Source organism: Lynx canadensis, chromosome B4 (assembly GCF_007474595.2).
Source record: "Lynx canadensis isolate LIC74 chromosome B4, mLynCan4.pri.v2, whole genome shotgun sequence".
Classification (NCBI taxonomy): Eukaryota; Metazoa; Chordata; class Mammalia; order Carnivora; family Felidae; genus Lynx; species Lynx canadensis.
Window position 1 is genome coordinate 28,346,549 of NC_044309.1, and position 24,239 is coordinate 28,370,787.

A 24,239-nucleotide genomic window follows, 5' to 3' on the forward strand; every position below is an offset into this window, starting at 1 on the left:
AGCTTTAAAACCATTTATGAACGATAAAAATTTAATAAAGTATAGAATACACTGTATCTTTACATCAGTAATAATGAAAATAATGGGAAAAGACCCAACTCAGAATTGCAACAAACAAAATATAATACTTAGCAATAAATTTGAGAAAGATGTTAGACCTTTAGAAAGAAATCATTAACATATTAAAAACATTTAAGATGAAATAAATGGAGAGAAACTTTCTGAATCATGAGAATATTGGCAAATTGGCTATAATTTATAGGCTTCTGGGTTTGCTTCTGACTTTCAAGATTCCTAGTGATTTATTTTATAGTGATTCTACAGTGAGGGGAAGTCTCACCCCTACACCCCTACTATGTATCAGAAATCTTTTAAAGCAACAGTCTAAAACAGTGGAGTGATGCAGGGATGATAGGTAACTCAGGTATTACAAGAGACCTCTCTGCCCCCTAGAGATTTAAATATAAACTTTCCTTGACCCTGGCTTCCTGGTCAGTGAGAGTTAAGAGAAATGCCCTTCATCCGTGACTTACTCAAATTTCTGGGCCTGATCAATGCACCTCATGTCTCTTGCTTCTGCTTGGTATGCCACCCCGGTTTCTGCCAGCATCAATACAGTTGTGAAATCAACCCCTTTAACTGGTTTCAAACATCTAGCAGCTTGTGAGTTTAGAAACTCTTGAGTAGGTGACAGAACCAACAGATTGTTTTTCTTAGTCTTTGAGCAAAACATTACTGTCCATAACCATGCCCTCCTAACTTAGACACTTTCCTAAATTAATTCAGTTGCTTTCTTAACAGGAATTCTGAAGATTAAGCCTTTCTTTCATTTTGTAAAACATGCATCACTGGAGCATTATTAGGAATCCACAATCAGTTCCATCTACATATAACAACTGAATATATGATAAAATATTCTTTCCTATTGGAGAAGCCACTTAAAGGATATTCACTCAATGGTATTAGATAGTAGTCTTCAGTAGTATAGCTGCAAAACTGATTAGACCAAAAAAAAAGAAAAAAATGTTTTCATCCATACTTTATACAGCCATTGGAATTAAAAAGCATAGAAAATACCTTTACATTTCTTACTTGATGCATTAGTGGAACTCACCAAGGTGCAAAGATATACTGGAATATCTAAAAAAAATTGTAGGAAATCTCTACATCAAAAGTTATAAGGAAAATGACAGTAGTTTTAACTATTTTATATTATTGCAGAATGTGCTAATTTAGACATCAAGATCCTAATATGTAAATGAGAAAAATATGCCAAATTAAGAATATGAAAATAAATATGAATAATAAATGCAAGGAAAAATATCTACCCATATGCTTATCACTAAGTCACAAGTTAAAATGACTTTGCACAGGGGCGCCTGGGTGGCGCAGTCGGTTAAGCGTCCGACTTCAGCCAGGTCACGATCTCGCGGTCCGTGAGTTCGAGCCCCGCGTCGGGCTCTGGGCTGACGGCTCGGAGCCTGGAGCCTGTTTCCGATTCTGTGTCTCCCTCTCTCTCTGCCCCTCCCCCGTTCATGCTCTGTCTCTCTCTGTCGCAAAAATAAATAAACGTTGAAAAAATAAAAAAAAAAAAAAAATAAAAAAAAAAAAAAAATAAAATGACTTTGCACAGTTTTTACTTTGTATTAAAGGAGCTAAAATTTTTAAAAAGAAATCTAATATTGGCAACATAAACAGTGATACCAGACTCTTTTAGAAAATAATGCCAGGAGTATATGCTGAGAATCACAGCAATGTTCAGATTATTTCACTCAGTAGGAATTTAGGAAATAAATATTGTGCTAATTATAAATCATAGATATAGAGAAAAATGCTTTTAGGGACGAATTATAGAACATCAATGTAAAGTATCATGTTACCTTTAAGTAATTATTTTTGAAGACTCTAGAACAACTGTCCAATAGAACTTTCTGTGCTGATGAGAAGTTGTATAATTTGCACTGTCCAATACGGTATCCATTAGCCACATGTAGCCACTGAGCACTTGAAATGTGACTAGGGCAACTGAGGAACTGAAATTTAAATTTTATTTCATATTAATTATGCTTAAATACTCACATAGGTTTAGTGGCCATGGTATTGGACAGTGAAGCTTTAGAAATATGGAAAAATGTTAGGTGAAAATAGTAAGTTTATGTGATGTAATTACAAATAGGTAAATACCTGTATGTACATAAAGAAAGTAATATTTACAATTAAAATATTTATGTTAGGATTGAAGGAAATGGGTGATTTTTTTTAAACGCTGATTAAAAGATCAGGTGAAAATAATAAAGCATTCCAGCACTGTGCTACTCAATATGGTAGCCACTAGCCTGATGTGGCAATTTTAATTTAAATTAAGTAAAATTAAGAAGCCAGTTCTTCAGTCACACTAGCCACATTTCAAGTGTTTGATAGCACACATGGCTAACGTTTACCACTTAGAGGAGATACAGAACATTTCTAGCATTGCAGAAAATTCTGTCCTATCGTTCTACAGAACTGATAAAAGGAATGTACCGGAACAAGTCATTGATTATTTATTAGTAATTTCCGTGGGCATAGATGAATTAAAACTGCTATCACTTTTTTTTCTTTTCAAAATTTTATTTAAATATAGTAAATATATAGTCTAATATTGGTTCCAGGAGTAGAATTTAGTGATTTACCACCTAATAGCACCCAGTGCTCATCATCATAAGTGCCCTCCTTAATGCCCATCACCCGTTTAGCCCATTCCCCCACACCTGCCTCCTTCAGCCCTCAGTTTGTTCTCTAATTTTACTAGTCTGAATGGTTTGCTTCCCTCTCTCTTTTTTTCCCCTTCCCATTTGTTCATCTGTTTTGTTTCTTAAATTCCACATACGAATGAAGACCGTACACCCATAACTTTGATCAGTATTCGGTAAAGTATGGACTGAAAACCAGTCCTGATTATACCAGTCCATGATTAAATGCTTACTCTCAATTGTGTACTTGTTTGGAAACTTTTATAGCAATAATGTGATAGTTCTCTGTGATCCAAGAACATCACCTGTCTTAATCTCATTGAATGTTAGATTGATCTGGTTATCAGTGAAGCTGCCTGTAGAGTTCTGTGTAGTAAGATCCGAGTATTAGTTGTGAGCAGTAATCTATGGGCATGGGTCCACCCACAATGAGAATTAAAACAGTTCTTTACTACAGGCAGTCTGAGAAACATTGGTAAAGATGAAGCAGAGAAGGTGGGTTGCTCAGGGGAGTTTTGTAAAGAGCTTAAATTGGTTGTTAGTATAGTTTAATATACACTTGCAAGTGAGATTAAAAATTGAACACTACATCTCTGATTGTGATAAGCTTAGACTTCATCCTTCGTGCTAGTAGAAATAAGGCAAGTGATTCATTCAACAGTGTAAATAAGGATTTTAAAGGAGTTCCTCCTAGTCAGTGCCTCTATTTGGGGAACTTGTTTCCTGTTTTCCTCCTGGGGGTGGTGGGGATTCAACCAGCTAGCACAATCTTTGCCTTTTGGCAAAATTTCCAACTTCATATTTTCCTTTACCCCTTCTAAACTCCTTTTGGCATATTGTTATGCTTAGTTCTTTGTAACTTTTTTCATCTCTTTCCCACAAAGTTAGTTTCAAAGGCTTACAAAATGTCCAAAACGAGAAAAATTGTTTTAAACTAAGTGAACTTCTAAAGTTTTGTTTTAAAATTTCCTTTTTTCACACTTAAGCTTGATTGATTCCCTGATGTAAGATATTAAACTGAATTATTTCTGAAATGTGGAAGGCTTTTTATTACTATAATTAAGGCATAATCTGTCAGCTAAAGCATTGTTTTAATGATACAGGGTAAGCATAATCCTGGATTTACTACCTGTTTCTTATTGTGGTTTTGTTTGTACACTAAATGGCTGCCTATTCCCTGAAATGAAGTGCCCCATATGGGCTGTCCAGTTTGTTTTGAGGACCAGTTCTACATTTGTAGAATTTGGGGTCAAATGGAATCAAGTACTCTGTGATAGTTGTTCGCCTGATTCCTAGTGACCTTGCATTTTGGAATAAAACACATATGCATACTCAGTCCTTCATCGATACGATTGATTAACCTGTTACTGATTTTAGCATTTCTTCCTTTTCTTCCTAATTTATCAGTTTGGAAAGAGTTAGAAAACACTTGAAGGAAATCAATCTCTGTTTTTAATAACAGTCTATAAGTTACAGAAAAAGAAAGTGTTCAGCATTTCTTGTTTAAATTTTGAGTTTTCTGAGACATATTTACTTAAAATATATATGACTATCATACTGAAAGAGTGGCATCTTCTGATTTCATTTTAATATTATGATAATGATTTGCTTTACTTAGGCACAATTATAGATAACCATATTATCGCTTGGGTTATCTTCAAAAGATTAAATAAATACATTAAGAAATATATTAATAATATATATTAATATTATTATTCCGTTTGATATTTGGCAATATATTTTTAAGGTACAGTGTGCGATTTCCTGATCTGAACAAAATATTCCATTTCTTTTTAGGAGTTTGGGTTATAGTAATCAATTTACAGCATTTTCTCCTAAATGTATTAAGGTGCAACATTTTAAAAACATTATGTTCTTAAGTTATTTGATATGTAATTAGGGGTTTATGTTGCTAATATTATTTTTATATAACACATTTCTGATTCTTCAGAATAGTTGTAGGCTTCTAATTGTTTTATGCAACTTTCAACCTTGAGAATGTTGACTAATTGGTTAATATTCTTTCTATTCAAAATTTTTTAGCGCTTATTATGTTTTAGGAACTATTTAATAAGGTTCTTCAAATAATCAGTGTTTTTAAAAAAAAGCCAAAACCCTTTTCCTCTGGGAGCTTACATTCTCGTAGATTGCTTCATATATGATTCTGTGGCATTTAACACCAAGGGCTAGTTTTCTGTTGTCAGGAAATGCATTATGTCATTATTAGGTAATATAGAGGTATAGAAGAAGGGTAAAATTCCTTCTAGTTTAATGAGTCTGATTCATTGTTCTTCAGTGAATTTAGTTTTATTTATTTTAATGGAACTTACATAACTGTGATCATTTGGCAGCCCAGAATTTTTCTGTATTTTTCTCAACTTCCCAACTGGTAGTTCAGTACTGGGGTAGAAATTAAAGTACCCACTTAAGGTTTTGGGTTTATGGAGTGATGTTTGAAGCATGAAATATTCTTTAGGGAAGATACTCCTTTTTTTTGAAAGAAGGGAATGTGGTTTTGGAATACTCATGATTTTATCTCATTTATTTTTTTCAGAACCTCAATTTTGTAGCATAGGTAAACTTGAACCAAATGGTATGATCTCAGTATAATATTTTACTCTTCTCTCCTCCTTCAGGAAAATCTTTAACTTCCACCACAAGAAGATTAAAAAGAGGTCCCTCCTGCACCAAGAAAGATCTGCAGATCTTTTTCAGTGTTCTTGGAGGTGTGGGGTGTGAGAACTTGATCAGTTTGTGCAACCACCTTGTTCTCTAAAGGTAAGCACTGTGTAGTGAGTGCACACTCATGGGCCCACGCTCCTAATGCAGGTCTGGTTTTGGAATGCTCCATTGAGGGTTTGAGGCCATCAGACTGCCTCGTAGAAGGATGGCCTAGGCAGCCACTTGTGGGCAAGACGTCACACATATCCATCAAGAGATGGTTTTCCTTGGTTAGAATAAAGCATGTCCTAGAGATGTATGGGTGTATTTTTTGTTTATTTTTTTTAAAAATCCCAATTACAGTAAAATTTGTGTCCAGTTCAGCCTGCATTTAAATCAGTTTAATAACTGCTGTGGTTGATCCCTCATCAAGAACTCTTCTTGGTTATCTTGAGATTTACATTTAAGAATTTTGAAGCAATGATAGCCTTTAAGCATTCTGGTGACTTAATAGATTAAATTGATAAAACCTGCTCTGAAGAGTTGCTTTTTCATGATCTTTCTGAAACGATCTCTTAACCTTTACTTCAGAGAAGGTCCTTTAAGCCATTTTTAAATCTGTATTAAGCTTCAGAAAATATGGAAGCAAAGATCTTCTTAATCTTTAATAAGCATATGAACATAAAATTGCTGATCCTAATTGAAAAAAAAAATTACTTTTAAAATCAGCAGCTTTCTTCCTAGCTTGCACCTTTTTCCTGTCTTTAGGAAATGAAGGCATATACATTGGTTCCATGAGGGAAACCTCACAAAGGATAAATAAATTAATGTCTCACCTTTACTTCTAAACTCTAATATCAGAAAACTTTATTGGTCTATTGTACAATGTATTGATGCCTCTCAGAAAGACCAGTCCTAAATAAAATTGTCATTTGAATACCATGCATTGACTATGAAGGAGAACCAGAGAATGTCGATCTTGAAAATGTCAAGATTAAAAGTAGGTTAATATTAAATAATAATTTTGGCTGTCACCAAGAGACTAAACGTCTAGCAAAACATTTCAGATTACAGTCACTGGATACTATGGTAGCGACAGTGAGGATTTAAAGTGCTGGTGAAGACATTAATTGGTCCATATCTAGTTTTATTCATTTTTTTTTCCTTAAAGCTTTTAAAGTGATCTTGGAAGCCTTAGTTTTGAAAGATATGTACTATTCATGAAGCACTTAAGTTTGGGAAAAATCTGCTGATTTTTGTCTGGCAGCCTTCTCTTTGGTTTATGATAAATTTTATTGCCTTTTCAAAATACTTGTTCTTCCTATATATGAATAATAAAAGATATTAAGGAGGGAAACAACCTTTCTTTTTGCTGTTAGAATGGGGAAAAAAATGCAACAGAGACCTTTTTTGAAAAAGACTTGAGATCCAGTTTACTGTTTCATATGAAAATAGTTGAGGAATTGGAATTAGTCTTGCTTATTGTAACTATAGGCAACTTTAAAAGATTTAAATCTTCAAAGTAGATATGGGTTTTATAGTGAAGAAATATATATTACTGAGTATTTGGAGATAATCTCTCTATATAATTTTTTTTGAATTTTTATTTGTGAGAGCATGTTGAATATTTTTAACCTTTAAAATAGCACGGAACAGAATAGACAAATGCATTAAGTCTGAGACAGTTGAGAAAAAAATTTGAATTAAAAGTCAAACTGAAAATATAAGGTGGAATACAAGAATAAATAAACAGGTTACTATTTGTTACCTAAAATAAAACTTTATTAGAACTAAAAATTTTTAATCTAAAAAGCACCCCCTTCTTTTTAAAAGTGAGCTTTGTCTTAAACAATAGTATTGGCAATATATTTGTAAAAAGAAAAATTTATTTAAACATGTTAGAATTGGTGTTCAAATTTCAAATCAGTTATGTAGCAGGAATATATAAAATTGGGACCAATGAGGAACTTGTCTTCTGTATCTAAAGTATGAAAAATAGGATCTTTTCCTAACAACTCTTATTAATATCACCTCAATTCATATTAGGCAACAAAATAAACTGTTGTTCTTTGATTTTGATGATATATAGGAGTGAAAACCCAACCCAACATTATTGACACTAAGGAATTCTTCTACTGGAATTGGAACTAGAATTTGGGAGATTTTATTTGTATGTATACATACATATACTTACTCTTATACATACATACACACTAGTGTTTATTTCTCCTTTTGAATTCTGTAAGAATGATTTGTCAAAGATAAGATTTCTGATTTGTCTTTCACTAGTATTTTGATGCCATGTTTTTGTTTGTTTTTAATTAAAGAGTAGTCCCTACTAGAAATTTGGTTTCTTTGGTATGATCATGCTCCCTGTCTAACAGCTAAAGGGAGGTGAGAGAGCCCTCCTTACCAATATTGATTTTCTAGACCAGCACTGTTCAATAAAAATATAAGCCACAAATACAAACCACATGTATAATTCTAAGGGTTTTTTGTAGTCACATTAAAAAAGTAAAAAGAAACAGGCAAAATTAATTTTAATCACATTTAATTTAACCTAATATATCTAAAATATTCCTTCAACATGTCATCAGTATAAAAATTTGAGGTGTTTTACTTTTATTCAATTAAGTATTCAAAATCTGTTGTGTATTTTACACTTACAGAAAATTTTGTGTTGAACTAGGCACATTTCAAGTGCTCAATAGCCACATGTAGCTAGTAGCTACTGTATGAGGCAGTGCGGATCTACACCAAGAATGGATCTTCCATTTTAGCATCATCCATGATGAATTCCATTGGGTAACTCCGTAAGCTCCCCTGGTTTAGAGTTTCCGGATTTAAGAGAAGACCAAAAAAAAAAAAAAAAAAAAAAAAAAAAATCAAAAACAAAACAAGGTGCCTAGTTTAATTTAAATTTCAGGTAAATAACAAATAATTGTTTAGTGTAATTGTGACCCATGCTATATTCGGGACACGCTTAGAAAAAAATTGTTTATTTGAAACACAGATTTAACTGAGTGTCCTGTATTTTATCTGGCAATCCTACCCTGGTTTAACTGAATGGAAGACGTCATCAGGCTTCCTAGATACTTGTTGGACTAGAGGATAGAGAATCTCTTCCTCTGTGGAGAATTTTGATAACCCTCCAAAAATCAGTATGCAAACCAGAAACTATATATAGCCAATTCTTCCTCATTCTCTAAGATGTTTAAGACAGAAGATGGACTTGTATCACAGAGGCTCAGTCATCATGTATCTAAATATTTTAAATCTAAATTATTACATTAAGTGTTAAGGTTTATAGTTACTTACTTGAGCTTCCAAAATAGAAACTATCTAACAGCATATTACTAGTATCACATCTTATGAAAAATAGTTCGCCCTTGGTGACTGTCTCAGCAGTGTTCAGGGTCCTGGCTATTTCAAGTTATTTCCCTACTATTGGTAACCACTGCAGCTGTCACATTGTCTCAAGTTGGCAAGCACTGGCTCAAAATAGTAGGTTGCCAAGTGCCAGGATAAGTTTTACTTTACATTGCAAGTATTTAAGTACTTGTAATTCTGTGCTTTGGTGTTGATCATTAGACCCTGACCCAGTCAACATCCAGTCAGTTCTTAAACCATTATCTCTCATTCATACTAAGGTCTTTTACAGAGGAACAGCTTTCCATTCTTATTTTTTAACATTCAGTACCGTTTTGAAGCAAGTAACAACTTCTTTAGTAGTAAGTAGATCTTATCCCTCTTAACCTCTAGAAAGGAGACCATTTATAATTCGTGTTCTCTAAGGACAGTAATTACACCAGCTCCACACTCCCTCTCAGGGGGAACACTTGCCTTCAGGAGGTGAATAACTTTAGGTGACAGGTCTGCTTCATTACCAGCCAGGCAGGTAAGATCCAACTGCCAGTGCGGTTTGGCAGTTTAGCAGTTCAGTTTAAGCTATGGCGCATTCCAAATCCATTCATGCTTAGGAGAATGTACCCAAGAGTGTGGATATGTTTATAATTACTGCATTTCCTTCAGAGAACAAGAATTACAGGTAAGGCTTGGTGTTTTTTTGGTTTTGGTTTCTTTTTTTGCAGTGATCCAAAAATTATTTTTATGTAAGAAATTTAAGAATATGAAGTTATTACTCTTTCCTCAAAACAGTCACCAAAAAAAATCTCAAACATAGCCTATATTATATAACAGTTTTCTTCCTCACTCTAAGAAGGAATTGAACCTGGAAAGGAGGGGAGGTAGGAGGAGACAACTTATTGTCATTTGAAAGCTGTGAATATCACACATTCCATGTCTAGAAATATCCTAGGTTTATGTAAGAATCTTATTTTGCCTAACTTTTAGTGTCTAAGGTATGAATTATTTTGTCAAATTAACACCTACATCTATATATAGCTCAGGTGTTCAGCCTTTCTGAGCTAATATCTTTACCAGCAGTGAGTAAATTAATGAATTGTGTTTGGGTTTTCACTTTTATTCTCAAGACTGACTTCTTTTGTTTTAAGGCTTTAACCTCATTTCTGAAACCAAAATTTAAAGCTGCAAAATACCTTAAAATCTAACGCCTTTTTTACCCCATGATGGATGAGCTTTAGAGGGCCTGTGAAGCCCCTAAAATTATAATAAAATTTTGTACGTATGTGTTTTTTGCTGGGAAGAGTGTACATAATTTTCATCATAATCTCGAAGGGCTTTGCAACACTGATTGAGTCTAACATCATCACTTTACTGATAAACTGAATTTCCAAGGATGTGAATTATTTGCCTTCTCATTTGAAATTTAATACTTGTAAAAAACTAAAGTTCGTTTCTAGAAAACACTGTATTTGTTTTTAGAAGGAAAAAGCTTTAACTTGAATTAAGTAAACTTGAGAATACCAGCCTAAATGAGAGCAGGTAATTTGCCACTAGTTTCTTCCATTCTCCCCTTTGACTGGAATCTTTACCAGTTATATAAAAGTGGCCCCTCAGTAAAGTATGTGATAAATTCTTGAAAGTCAGGGAAGGAAAAAGTGAATTATCTATTATAATTTGAGATCCTATTTTTTTCTCTTTTCAAATTATTTGTTCCAAGAGAGTGATAACTAAAACTCAAGAAAATAGGTGAATAATGTGATTTTGAGAGTATTAAAGCAGTTAATTGCTTTTATAAACATCACATTGAGCTTTGTTGGGACTCCTGGTCCTGAAACCTAGTTAGATTCTACAATAGAGTATATACTTCAAGTGGGTTTTCAGTGATAGAGTATTTTAAGTTCATTCTTTTTTATCAGAAGATGTTTTTATTAATATACTAGTACTTTAGAAGTAGTAAGTAAGCAAGTTCCAAATTAATGAAGGAAACCACTACTTGTTTCTCAAAATAAAGGAAATGCCATTTTTTTTACCTTTCTTTTTTTTCCTGATACTGGTCAGGAAAGTCTGCTTCATTCAAGATTTAATGAATTTATTTGAGAGATGATACACAGAAACCAGTTATTTCTCAAAAGGGGCAAAAAAGAGTAAGACAACTTAGGTCACTACCTACATTTTTAATTTAAATTTAATGATACTTGAAGATTCTAAAATGCATAATATATAAAGCTCACAATAGAAAATGGCACAAATTTCTGAAATAGACTACAATTTTATCTCCCCCCACCCCCCTTTGAGCATTGTCACTCAAGGTGATAATCACTTACGCTCTTCTGCCTTTGTGGAAGGTAACTTTTTAAGTGAGCCAGATTTTATCCAGGAAGAACAGTTCATATATGCCACCCAGTAGGCCACCTATGTTGCTTTCTATGGGTAATTCTAACAAACAAAAGTTGTATTTTTACTTTTCATTCATCAAATATTTTGTGTTTAAAATAGAAAAGCTTAAATTCTTCTTAGGAACATTTACAAATATTTAGAAGTAGTTTCTTTTTTTTTTATTTGAGGTAGACTGATTTTAAATATTGCCTTTGCATTCAAAGAAATTGGAACAATTAATTGACCTATTCACACAATTCATTACATCAGTGGTGGAGCTTTGGTTTACACAGCATATTAAAAATAATCCAACATCTGGGTGCCTGTGTGGCTCAGTTAAGTGTCCAACTTCAGCTCAGGTCATGATATCAATGGTTCATGAGTTCAAGCCCTGTGTCGGGCTCTGTGCTGACAACTCAGAGCCTGGAGCCTGGTTCAGATTTTGTATCTCCCTCTTTCTCTGCCCTTCCCCTGTTCACACTCTGTCTCTTTCTCTCTCAAAAATACATAAACATTAAAAAAATTTAATCAACATCTGAACATAGATCAGTAGGAATTATTAATGATCAATTTTATTAACATAGATTATTTATTTATTTATTTATTTATTTATTTATTTATAAAATAATAGTAGTTTCAAAGAAACCAGAACTGTTAAAAGTGACTTCTCTCTGTGTGCCTACATGCATGCTTATATCTTTCTGGGTGTAAACAATTTAGCATTTAACTCTTTATTTTCAGTTCATGTATCAAAAACTCTTTTAGCCGTTTCACTCTTTATACTGTAGTATGTAGACTTTGAAACTTTGCTGCAACTGCCCTCCATGTTCTTATGTAGGAAATAAATGTATTCAATCAGTCATCAAATATATAGAGAACTTGAGAATAGAATGGTAAATAAAACATTCTCTGTGCTCATAGTATCTACAGTTTACTAAAGATGTGTGATGGAGTGGTATAGAGGGAGGATAGAGGGGATTCTAACCTAATCCACGGCTCCCAAGAAGACTTCTTTGCCAAAATGAAATTTTAACTGAACCAGAGGCATTATTAGGAGTTAGTGAAAGAAAATGAGAAGGCAGAATAAGCATATGTGAAAGCCCTGAAGGAAGAAATAAACAAGACACACTGAAGACAAAAGACTTCTAGAGAGAGGGAGAGATGAGACTGTATAGAAAAGTATCTTTAAAGATGCTTGGCCTTTGGGCTTTAGCAAGAGCAGTGGGAAGACATTGAACATCATATTTTATTTTTTCTAAAACTTATTATGAAAGCCTGATAACACAGCTTTGCATGAGCATAAGTATATAACCTATGTGACCATCACCCAGAAGAAGAAACAGAACATCATCAGCATCCCAGAAATTCCCTTTCATCTATCCTTCCAGTCAGTCTTGGCCCCCACCCACTGAGGACACCTCTCACCTGACTTCTTTTTTTTTTCTTTTTTTTTTTTTTTAATTTTTTTTTTCAATGTTTATTTATTTTTGGGACAGAGAGAGACAGAGCACGAACGGGGGAGGGGCAGAGAGAGAAGGAGACACAGAATCGGAAACAGGCTCCAGGCTCTGAGCCATCAGCCCAGAGCCTGACGCGGGGCTCGAACTCACGGACCGCGAGATCGTGACCTGGCTGAAGTCGGACGCTTAACCGACTGCGCCACCCAGGCGCCCCTCACCTGACTTCTTTAACTGCATAGATGCTATCGCTTATATTGTACTTTATGTAAATGGGGACTCGAGTATATGCTCATTTCATATGAATGAAAGAAGGAAGACACAACATTCTGATTTTGAGAGTCACCCATATTGTTGATTATGGTTGCTGATCAGTCTCATGGCTGTATGTTGTATCATATGAATGTACCATGAGATTTGTTATATCTGCCCAGTGCAGGATAGAAAAATGTGAAGTCAGCAAGTTTCACAGTTAAGTCTGGGGGAGAGATAATGGGGTTTGAGCTAGTGTGGTGACAAGTGAGGATGAATAGAAGTGGGCATATTAGAAATTTATGAGTTAGAATTTATAGGGCATGGTGATTAATTAGATGAGGGGATGAGGAATACAAAGGCACCAAGGATAACCCATAGGTTTCTGGCTTGATCAGAAGTGGATGGTGGTACCCTTTAAGTCCAAACACTGGAAAGGGATGGATTGTTGTATGAGTTTTAGTGATAGAGGGGGATAATGAATTTAGCATCCAGTATGTTTGAGGTACCTGTGAAGCATTGCACAATTTGTGCAACTAAAGAACTGTTTACTAACTGAATGAATGCATGACTTGACATTCATTAATAACAGTGTGCTAACAGAGTTCTACCTGGGGAGGGTTGTAAACCTATCTCTTCTTCACCTATAAATCTCATCAGATGCTCTTCCTAATGTTTGTAGGAGTGGTTTCATCAAGTGTTATTCTTTTCATATATTTTCCTATATAGTGTATTTCCCCTAAAGTACTGCTGACTTAATATGCATGCAGAATCGCACCTTCCCATATACATCGTGATGCCTTCATACTTTAAAAAATGTGTTTCAGTCCTTACAGTCTTGGATTAGTGCACAATAGCCACACTGTAAAGTGAGTTTAATTATATGAAATGATCCACCTACTTACTTGGCAAGACTTAAAGTGACTGAAATAAATGTTCATTAAATTTTGGTAGGGGAAAGGAAAGAAACATAAGAATGAGGTAGAACCTGAAGCCTGAGTTGGAGCCTAGGCAGGGAGCCATAGAGAGAACCCTGGGTGTTAGGGAGTAGGATAAAAGTCCCTGATCTTAAAGGGATGGAATCCCAATGGGGTCAGATAGGAACTATGAATGAGGAACTCTGCCTCCTTTAACAGTGCTGCCTGGGACTGTTTGCGCCCATGGGAAATTTTATGGGAAGAGGAATAATAGGTATGACACTGAATTAAGCAAATGCTGGCACTAGTGGAATACTTAATAGACTTGGTAGTTTACCCAGTTTACACCAGTCATTTATGATTTAGTGTTGTATTTAGCCCACAAAATTTGAACTAAAATCAAGGCATTTTATCATGTCCATGAAAAAAACCAGTAAGTAGTCATGGTCATGATTTTCAGTTTACAGAGTTTTACCTAGCTTTAGGTCCTGTCACTGACCAGGTAGTACAGTTCTTAAAATTAAATTCCTCCATTTCATTTCCTGGAGAGGGGGTGGGGAGAGAGAGAGAGACAGAGAGAGAGAGAGAGAGAGAGAGAGAGAGAGAGTGTGTGTGTGTGTGTGTGTGTGTGTGTGTGTGTGTGTGTGTGTGTGTGTTTGGTTTGTTTGTTTTCAAATTTTTGCCAAATGAACATTTACATAGTGAAACCAAACCAGTACTTTCTAAAACCACTGAATTTAATTCACTTATTCAGCATACATTTATGAAGTATATTCCATATTTGTAATAGTTTTGTGGTCTAGGGTAATGATGCAAAGAAGTGTTTGTGCCTGTTTTTATTGGCACTGTAGTTGGGAGCCTCAGAACATACAAATCATTGTGATCATACAAATTATTATCAGATTACCTGAATAGTGTTGTAAAAGCAGTGAATTCAGGAGAAAGAAGATACAGGCTGTGATCTACTAGGAAAAATGACAGAGGTGGTAGAATTTAATTTGGGTCCTGATGGGTAAGTAGGGTTTGAACAGGTATGGCAAAGAGCACTGTAGGGAAGGGTGCTGTCATGAGAAAGGTGCAGAAATAGATATGACACATATTGGGCCCGGTGAGAAACTGGTCATACTGCAGGAGAAGAGAACACAAGCTGGTGTGTGGACAGAAAAGTTTCATTGAAACTTTATCAAGCATGGATTCTTGTCTTGATTTTTAGATTATGTAAGTATACTTTTATTTGTCATTATTTGGTAATTATTTAGTTTTCACTTGTCATCATGTGGTAATTACTTAGATTTTTATCTTTTTAGAAACCTCATGTGAGATTACCTGCAGGAGCAAAGTGATTGTGCTTTTAAAAAGTTGAGAGAATCTTGGGGCACCTGGGTGGCTCAGTGGGTTAAGGGGCCAACTTTGGCTCAGGTCATGATCTCGTGGTCCATGAGTTCGAGCCCCGCATCGGGCTCTGTGCTGACAGCCCGGAGCCCAGAGCCCAGAGCCCAGAGCCCGCTTCTATTTCTGTGTCTTCCTTTCTCTATGCCCCTACCCCTTTCACGCTCTGTCTCTCTCTGCCTTTCAAAAATGAATAAGTGTTAAAAAAAAACTTAAGAGACTCTTCATCTGGGATCTATGGCTTGGCTTCAGGGAGTCTGGATCTTTCTAAAATTAAGACAGAATTTGGATGTATCCCTTTTCTGGAGGAAGGGTCCATTACCTTTATCAGAATCTGAAAGGGTCTGACAATAGAAAAGAATTTGCTCTCCTGACTTAAAATCTTTTTAATCTAACTGCTTTGTATATACATATTTTTAATATAAGAAATAACAATAGGGAAATGAAAACATTAAATGTTATTGGATATTTTTCTTTCACTGTTTACTGGTACAGTATTTAAGAGATAAATAGTTTCAGTTGGATTGCAAAGTTGGATTAAGTTGCAGAATTGGATTAAAAAGTGTATCACTTGGATTGATTACATAATAGAGATGGTGGCTACTTTACATATTTCATGGTTTTCAGTAAAAGAACTAACTTGTTTTTTTAGATATAAGCATATTGCTAAGCCTGCTATTTCAAGAAAAACTTTCTTATTTTGGGGAAAAAATATATATCTCCTTTCTACAGAATATAAAGCACTTTAAATAAATGTCCAACTTTAATCCTGAGATATGACTCACCTGGATCATATCTAATCTTTTATACAGCAGTTTAAAGGAGGAGTCAATGAATTATAACCCATGGGCCAAGTCTAGTCCTTGGCCTGTTTTTATATGGCCTGCAAGCTAAGAATTCTTCTTACATTTTAAAATCATTAACAAAAAGGATTGTGAAGGATTAGGATTGTGGCAAAGAAGAAGACGACTCAACAGAGACTGTATGTAGCCCTCAAAGCCTAAGGTATTTACTATTTGGCCTTTGGTTTTCTTGCCAACCCTTGGTGTAAAAGTAGTTCCGTTTTTAAGCTCTTCCAAATACATGTGGATATTTTTGGAATTGGGCATATATTTGTGTAATTCAAGCAAAGTTGATTAGGTAAAATAATTTTGTTTTTCATATAGGGTATTCAGCTAATAGTTCAGCTTACTGAATTCTGCAGTGAAAGTATATGAACAAAATGTGGCTTTAGTAATCCATTTCAGAGGACTATGTGAATATAAAAGGAGATTTTGTTCTTTGAATGAATAGTGCAGTAACCACTATACAGATCAGTATAGATAGATATCAAAATACGATCTTTAACATAAAAATATAATCCTTACTTTTGAAAATACCACTAACCTAAAGCAAGTATATTGTAAAAAGGCAAAAGAAAATACACATTTAACTGATAAAGTGTTGAGCAAGGAGGTTGCTAAAAAATATATTATTCATTGGTTTATTCAATATTTATACTTATTTTTGGAACTGTTAAATATATTTTTGACTTTTTAATTATATTATTACTAATGTATGAGATACTGTGATTCTTTTAGATAAATATTGAAATATTATTAATGGAAAATTATTATATATCATAGTTAAATGAGTCTCAAAACAATAGGGCAATTCTGATTTCTTTCTCCTGCATTATTGATTTTTCCTTCACTACTAGATCTTTTTCATCAATATACAAATAATACTGGATTTTTTTTCTCCCATTTTTTAAAAAAGTTCTTGTTTCCGCTTCTCTCTCTGTTACTGTGTACAGCTAATCTCTTTGAAAGAGTTGTCTACGCTCTGAGTTCGTTTTCTGTAACCCCTGCCACTGTACCAAAATTGCCCATTACTGACCCCTGTGCTGGTCACTTCTCTGTCCTCCTCTTACTCAACCTACCTGGCAGCAGCATTGAACACTTTATTTGGCTTTCAGTTTTTCCACTTTCCTAATTTTTCTTCCTACTTCTCTGGTTGCTACTTTCAGTCTCTTCTGCTGATCCCTACTTTCCAACCTCTAAATTGATAGAATTGGTAGTGCTCTGAGTTCCAGCCCTACATCGGGCTCTGTGCTGACAGCTGAAGCTGACCCTGGAGCCTGCTTCTGATTCTGTGTTCCCTCTCTCTGCTCTCCCAGGCTCATTCCCTCCCTCCCTCCCTCTCTCTCTCTCAAAAATAAATAAACATAAAAGAAATTTTATAAATGACCATCCATTTGCTGATGATCAGAACTCATTTAATGTTCTCAAAATGTAATGTAGTATACTGAATTTCTTATCTTCTCTGCCCCCACCAAAACTTCCTCCCAAGTTTTCCCCATCTCAGTAAATTGCAGTTGTGTTCTTTTGATCAACCTTGATGTCATCCTTGATTTGTAGCTTTCTTTCATCCATGTCTGATAAATCCGCACATCTCTGTCATCATATTCTCTTGTCTGTGCCCCTTATATATACTCCGAATTCAGTACTGATCACCATTTCCACTGCTATATCTATGATCAAAGTCATCTTTACATCTTGTCCATATTCTTACAAAAGCCTCCTATGATTGGTCTTCCTGTCTTTGCCCTTGATTTACTTCAATCAGTTCTTAATACAGCAGGTAGAATAATTACATTAAAATATAGGTCTTATTATGTCACTCCTTGAGGGAAACCCTCCATCAACTTCTCATTTCAATCAATAAAAGCCAGAGTCCAAGAAATGGTCTACCATGGCTCTATCCTCCGGACCCCTGTTATTCCCAGATACCAGCTATTTTTCTCCCCGACTCACTTTTCTCTAGTCGTATTTACCTCTTTGCTGTTCTTGGAATGTGTCAGGCAAGTTCTTGCTTCGGAAGATTTGCACTGGCTATTTTCTCTGCCCGTAACATTTTTCCATGGCTCATTCCTTCATCAATTTGGGATTTTTATTTTCCTTAGGCTTTCCTTAGCCACTCAATCTAAAATTGCAAAATTCCCCCACTCCACCCTAATTCTCCTTCCTCCTTTGTGTTTCTTTTCTTGTAAGCCTTATTGCCATCTACCATCCTCGTATTTTACTTACTTTTTCTATTATTTTCTTCCACATTTCTCTAAAATGAAAGGGCAAAGGTTGTGTTTGCTTTGTTCACTTCTCTGTCCTCAGCGCACAGAAGTATAGTGCCTGGTTCATGTTATTCACTCAATTAATATTTGTTGAATGAATGAATGAATGTAGTAGAAAATAGTCAACACAAAAAATTTAAAAGTAATTCAGGGATTTTGAGAGCCCTTGGATCATTTAATAAGTGGTCAAACGTTTCAGTAGACGGCAAGCGTTAGAAATATGACCATGTATACTGATACTGTAACACACAGAACAAATCCTTGCTTCTTTGAACAAATCCTTGTTCAAAGTATTTACCTATCTAACTTTATAAGTGTAGAATGCTAAAAAAATAAGTACTATTTGAGATTGAATACGACCATTTGAGTATACTACAATGTGGAAATTTCTTAGAATCTTTCTGTTTTTAAAAGTATTGGTGATTTAGTGCAATGTAGGAAGTTTTTTTGTTTTTCTGTGTTTTTTTTAGTTGTTAATTTGGTTTAGTTTTAGTTTAGTTTAGTTAGTTTAGTTTAGTTTAGTTAGTTTAGTTAGTTTAGTTTCTTTTAGTTGTTAATTCCAGACCCTTGTTTTATAGGTTTGCAAGCTTCAAAAAGCTTAAGATGAATACTAATTTTTAAAAATATTTATTTATTTTTAAAAGAACACAAGCAGGGGAGGGGCCGAGAGAGGAGGGACAGAGGATCCAAAGAGGACTCTGTGCCGACAGCAGTGAGCCCAATGTGGGGCTCAAACTCACAAACTGTGAGATCATGACCTGAGCCAAAGTTGCACACTGAACTGACTGGGCCATTCAAGTGCCCCAAGGTTTTTCCTTTTTAAGATAACTTTTTAAAATAAACCATTATAAACCACCAAATAATTATTGTTTCCAAATGTCCATATTTTCTGTCTTGACTACATGCATAACTATTTTAAATAATTATAATCATAATGTGTCTTTAATTTTGATTCTTAACTACGACATCCATTTTCTGTGTTTCACTATCGTCTCCATTTTTGTCTTTTTAAACAACTGATAACAGACCATATTGCTGATGTTCATTATAAATAAACTATTCTCCTTTTCGAGGTTGCCATCCAGCGTGGTAGTAAGAATGGAGAAGAAAGTACACATGTGAGCAGTAAAATTTGTTTTCCATAAATATAATAAACATTTGTCCAAGATTTCTCTGAAGTATCTGGAGTAGCTAAAGAATAATGATCCTAAGAAAAGAATAGAGGATCAGGAAGAACTCTGTGAGTGCAAAGAGAGGGTATTCTTGCAGTTATGAACTCAGCACTGGACTGAGTGTCAGGAAAGTTTGATTAATCACATGGGACCCTGGACAGCCATTTATTTCTCAAGCTTTCAGTTCTCCCATCTGCAAACACGTACTGGACTACTAAGTGATTGCTGAAGTCTCTCCCAACTTTGGGACGATTGCTGTGCCTCTTGTTTCTTTTGAACTTCATTATTATTTCTTCTGATTGCTTTCTAGTGACCTTTCATAAAAGCTTTGGTTTATAATGAAAAGAGCATGAAATGCTCAATCCTGAGTCTGTTGGAGATTAAACTTTCCTGAATACTGAAACACTTGACTTGACACAGGAAGTGCAGAACTGCCATTTCATTTTATCTTTCTCAGCCAGAAGCAACTTCTCATAGATCAAAATTTAGAACAAGGAAGATTGGATTAAGGCCAGACTTAGAGAAAGCACTCTGGAATTTTCTTTAAGACATACTTTTGGGGCTCTTACTGTTATTCACTACCAGAAATCCCAGTAAATTAATCAGAAAAAAAGTAATGCAGTTAAATATAGCATCATGTAAGTACATATGTAAAATAAGTATAATAAGTATAATCTAGGGGAAGCAATTATCACATAGCAGAAAAGACCAGACTTCGGAATTAGTCTGCTTGGGTTCAGTTATCAGTCTTACTGTACTAGCTGTGTTGCCTTAGACAAGTTGAAATGAAAAGCTTGATTTTACAGGGTGATTTAGCTTCTTTCCATGTAAAATTGGAATAGTAACATTGAGTTTGCAGAGTTGTTATGAGGATTAGAGAGAATATTTATAAAGTACTAAGTATAGAGCCTGATAGTAAACAGTGACCTTTATCAATTATCAGTAACAGCTATTGTTGTTATAGTATGTACTGATTAGTTAATACTTTTTCAAAATATTACCTGTATAAAATACTTACTCTGTATTCCTGTCCTGTAATTAGGATCATATGTGTTTGTGGGGATGGGGGATGAGACCTTGGCATTTCTAATACTCAGCTTTTTGGCAGCTTTAAATGACTTGTCAAAACTAAAGAATTATGTTTAAAGTTCTTATTCTACAGCTTTAGCATATTCAAGTCTCAGATGGAATAATGTTTATTTTTAAAGAAGTGTTTGTTTCCTTTAAATGCCTGCCTTGTAAGAACACTTGTTAGATTGAGACCATAGTTCAATAAAATCACTAGAAGTACACTTTTTAGGGGGTTTGGGACATACAATGCAAAATGTTTTGTGATAGGAATCAGGAAAGCTAATTTTCTTTTCCTTAAAGATAATGGGTTATATTTTATAATGCTATACAGACTATTGCCACACTATATGCAGATTTATTATTTCTAATGCTAGAGCCAGATGAACTGCCCTGGGTATTTAACTGGAGGAACGTTCTTGGGGTTCTCAATGGCCTCTTTCAGGAATTTTATTTGTTCAAGGATCTAAAAAAAGTAGATGTGGTTCATTGGCTTGATTTATACTTTTTTTAAAAAAGCTTATTTATTTTGAGAGAGAGAGAGCAGGGGAGGGGCACAGAGAGAGAGAGAGAGAGAGAGAGAGAGAGAGAATCACAAGCAGGATCCACACTGTCAGTGCAGAGCCTGACTTGGGGCTTGATCCCATGACTGCGAGATCATGACCTGAGCCGAAATCAAGAGTCAGGTGCTTAACCAGCTGAACCACCCAAGTGCCCCTTGATTTATACTTCTTAAAGGAAGCCTAGAACATTCTTTATTCAAATATATGTGGAAAAAGGAAAAGTTGTTAAGTGAGGGAACAGGGTTCATACAGACACATCATGAGCTTCAAAACTAAGAAGAGATGGATGAGAATGACTTTACGGTTTATCAAGAAAGATGTTAGTCAGGAAGGCAAAATAGGAAAAGGTGAAAAATCAGAAGAAAATTTTTAAAAGACCCTAAAACTTGGAATATATGTTTTATGACAGGAGCAGAAAGATTATTTACCTTTAAGAGAAAAGTGATGAATGGATAAAGAAATTGTGGTTTATATACACAATGGAATACTACGTGGCAATGAGAAAAAATGAAATATGGCCTTTTGTAGCAACGTGGATGGAACTGGAGAGTGTGATGCTAAGTGAAATAAGCCATACAGAGAAAGACAGATACCATATGGTTTCACTCTTATGTGGATCCTGAGAAACTTAACAGGAACCCATGGGGGAGGGGAAGGAAAAAAAAAAAAAAAAGGACGTTAGAGTGGGAGAGAGCCAAAGCATAAGAGACTGTTAAAAACTGAGAACAAACTGAGGGTTGATGGGGGGTGGGAGGGAGGGGAGGGTGGGTGATGGGTATTGAGGAGGGCACCTTTTGGGATGAGCACTGGGTGTTGTATGGAAACCAATTTGTCAATAAATTTCATACATAAAAAAAAAAAAGAGAAAAGACATGTTGAATACTAAAGAAGCATAGAGATGCAAATCTTTTTTTAATTCAGTGTTTTTTTAATTTTTTTAAAATTTATGTTCAAATTGGTTAGCATATAGTGCAACAATGATTTCAGGAGTAGATTCCTTAATCCCACTTAGCCCATCCCCCTCCCACAACCCCTCCAGCAACCCTCTGTTCTCCATATTTAAGAGTCTCTTATGTTTTGTCCCCCCTCCCTGTTTTTATATTACTTTTGCTTCCCTTCCCTTATGTTCATCTGTTTTGTATCTTAAAGTCCTCATACGAGTGAAGTCATATGATATTTGTCTTTCTCTGACTAATTTTGCTTAGCATAATGCCCTCCAGTTCCATCCACGCAGTTGGAAATGGCAAGAGTTCATTCTTTTTGATTGCAGAGTAATACTCCAGTGTGTGTGTGTGTGTGTGTGTGTGTGTGTGTGTGTGTGTGTGTATACACACACACATATATATATATATACACACACACATATATATGTATGTATGTGTGTATATATATATATACACACATATATATGTATATATATATACACATATATATATATGTATGTATATATAGATACACCACATCTTCTTTATCCATTCATCCATTGATGGACATTTGGGCTCTTTCCATACTTTGGCTATTGTTGATAGTGCTGCTATAAACATGGGGGTGCATGTGCCCCTTTGAAACGGCACACCTGTATCCCTTGGATAAATACCTAGTGGTACAATTGCTGGGTCATAGTTCTATTTTTACTTTTTGAGGAACCTCCATACTGTTTTCCAGAGTGGCCGCACCAGTTTGCATGCCCACCAGCAGTGGAGCAATTACATGCCAATAAAATGACAATCTGGAAGAAATGGACAAATTCCTAGAAACATACTAACTACCAAAACTGAAACAGGAAGAAATAAGAAATTTGAACAGACCCGTAACCAGTATAAAAATCGAATTAGTAATGAAAAATCTCCCAAAAACTAAGAGATGCAAATATTATTAATGCCAGATGGTATGTTATCAGAGGACCTGTTTTATATTGGAATTGATGAAGCTGTCTTACTATAGCTTACTTCAGACCCAGTGTCCTTAAGGAGTGGGTAGTTTTCTCTCTTTTATGTTGCATTTTGTACCTGGTGTGAGCTCAGTAGTTGTTGTGTACTTATGATTTCTTAATTCCTAAGATGATTTATACGGTAACCACTTACAGCTTTTTTAGTGGTTCTTTTTAACTTGTTGTTGACCAAGACATTACATTTGATCATAATTTCTCTCTCATATGGTTTGATTGTATTATTGCTAAAAAGATTTAATATATTTGTAAAATTGATTTGTGTTTCTTATGAGCTTCACTTAAACTATTCATTTGGTCTAGAGATACTATATAAGTAAAAAAATACGTGAAATTTGGACAGTTTTATTTCAAATACCTTCTGATACGTTTTGAAGACCTATTAAGCCACTGGTTCTTTTTTTTTTTAATATGAAATTTATTGTCAAATTGGTTTCCATACAACACCTAGTCCTCATCCCAACAGGTGCCCTCCTCAATGCCCATCACCCACTTTCCCCTCCCTCCCACTCCCCATCAACCCTCAGTTTATTCTCAGTTTTTAAGAGTCTCTTAAGCCACTGGTTCTTAAGCTGAATCAGAATCATGTAGAGGACTTGTTTAAACAAAGATTGGTAGACCCTTTTCCCATTGTTTCTGATTTAGCAGGTCTGGGCAGGAGCCCCAGAATTTCCAAGAAATTTCTAACAAGTTCCCAGATGGAGCTGATGTTGTTATTCCAGGGACCATAATTTGTGAACCACTACATTTAATAACTAGGTAGCTTTATTTGACCCCCCCTCCAACCAATTAAAAATTAGTAATGTTTGAATTGCATGCATTAAAGGTAATATTGTGACTCTTTTTCACTGGGTTCTAGCATAGAGGCAAAAAATGACCTTGTTCCAGGCAGTTGGAACTAACTTCTATTTAAACTCAGAAATCACTCCTTTCTTTAGAGAAGAATTATTTGTGTAAAATTCGATGACTTTCCCTCCTATGTCTTGAATTTAAAAATAGAAATATTTGAGACAAATATGAAAAAAATTTTCAAAAATAAGAGACTTGATACTACTAATCTGCTAGCTAGACCTGACAAAATAATAGAAACAAAATCTTATAGAATCTTGTTCACACTACCTCCTTTAAAAGATATCTGATATTGTGGGTATGCAAGATGGTTTATTAAATATATCACTTATATTTTATACTTAGCTTTTATAAACTTTATTTAAATGTTTCAAAAATAC

The 24,239-nt window shown here is 34.8% G+C and overlaps 1 protein-coding gene and 1 long non-coding RNA gene across 3 annotated transcripts in view; both read left to right on the forward strand.

Annotated features, from left to right (window-relative positions):
- The window catches only part of LOC116738182, a 54,990-nt gene extending 32,224 nt beyond the window's left edge, over positions 1 to 22,766 (forward strand). The window contains exons 3-4 of the long non-coding RNA XR_004343852.1: positions 5,369 to 5,510; positions 22,728 to 22,766. This is a non-coding gene — a long non-coding RNA (uncharacterized LOC116738182). The remainder of the gene's footprint in view (positions 1 to 5,368; positions 5,511 to 22,727) is intronic.
- The window catches only part of ZEB1 (zinc finger E-box binding homeobox 1), a 199,395-nt gene that overhangs the window by 54,903 nt on the left and 120,253 nt on the right, over positions 1 to 24,239 (forward strand). The window lies entirely within an intron of this gene.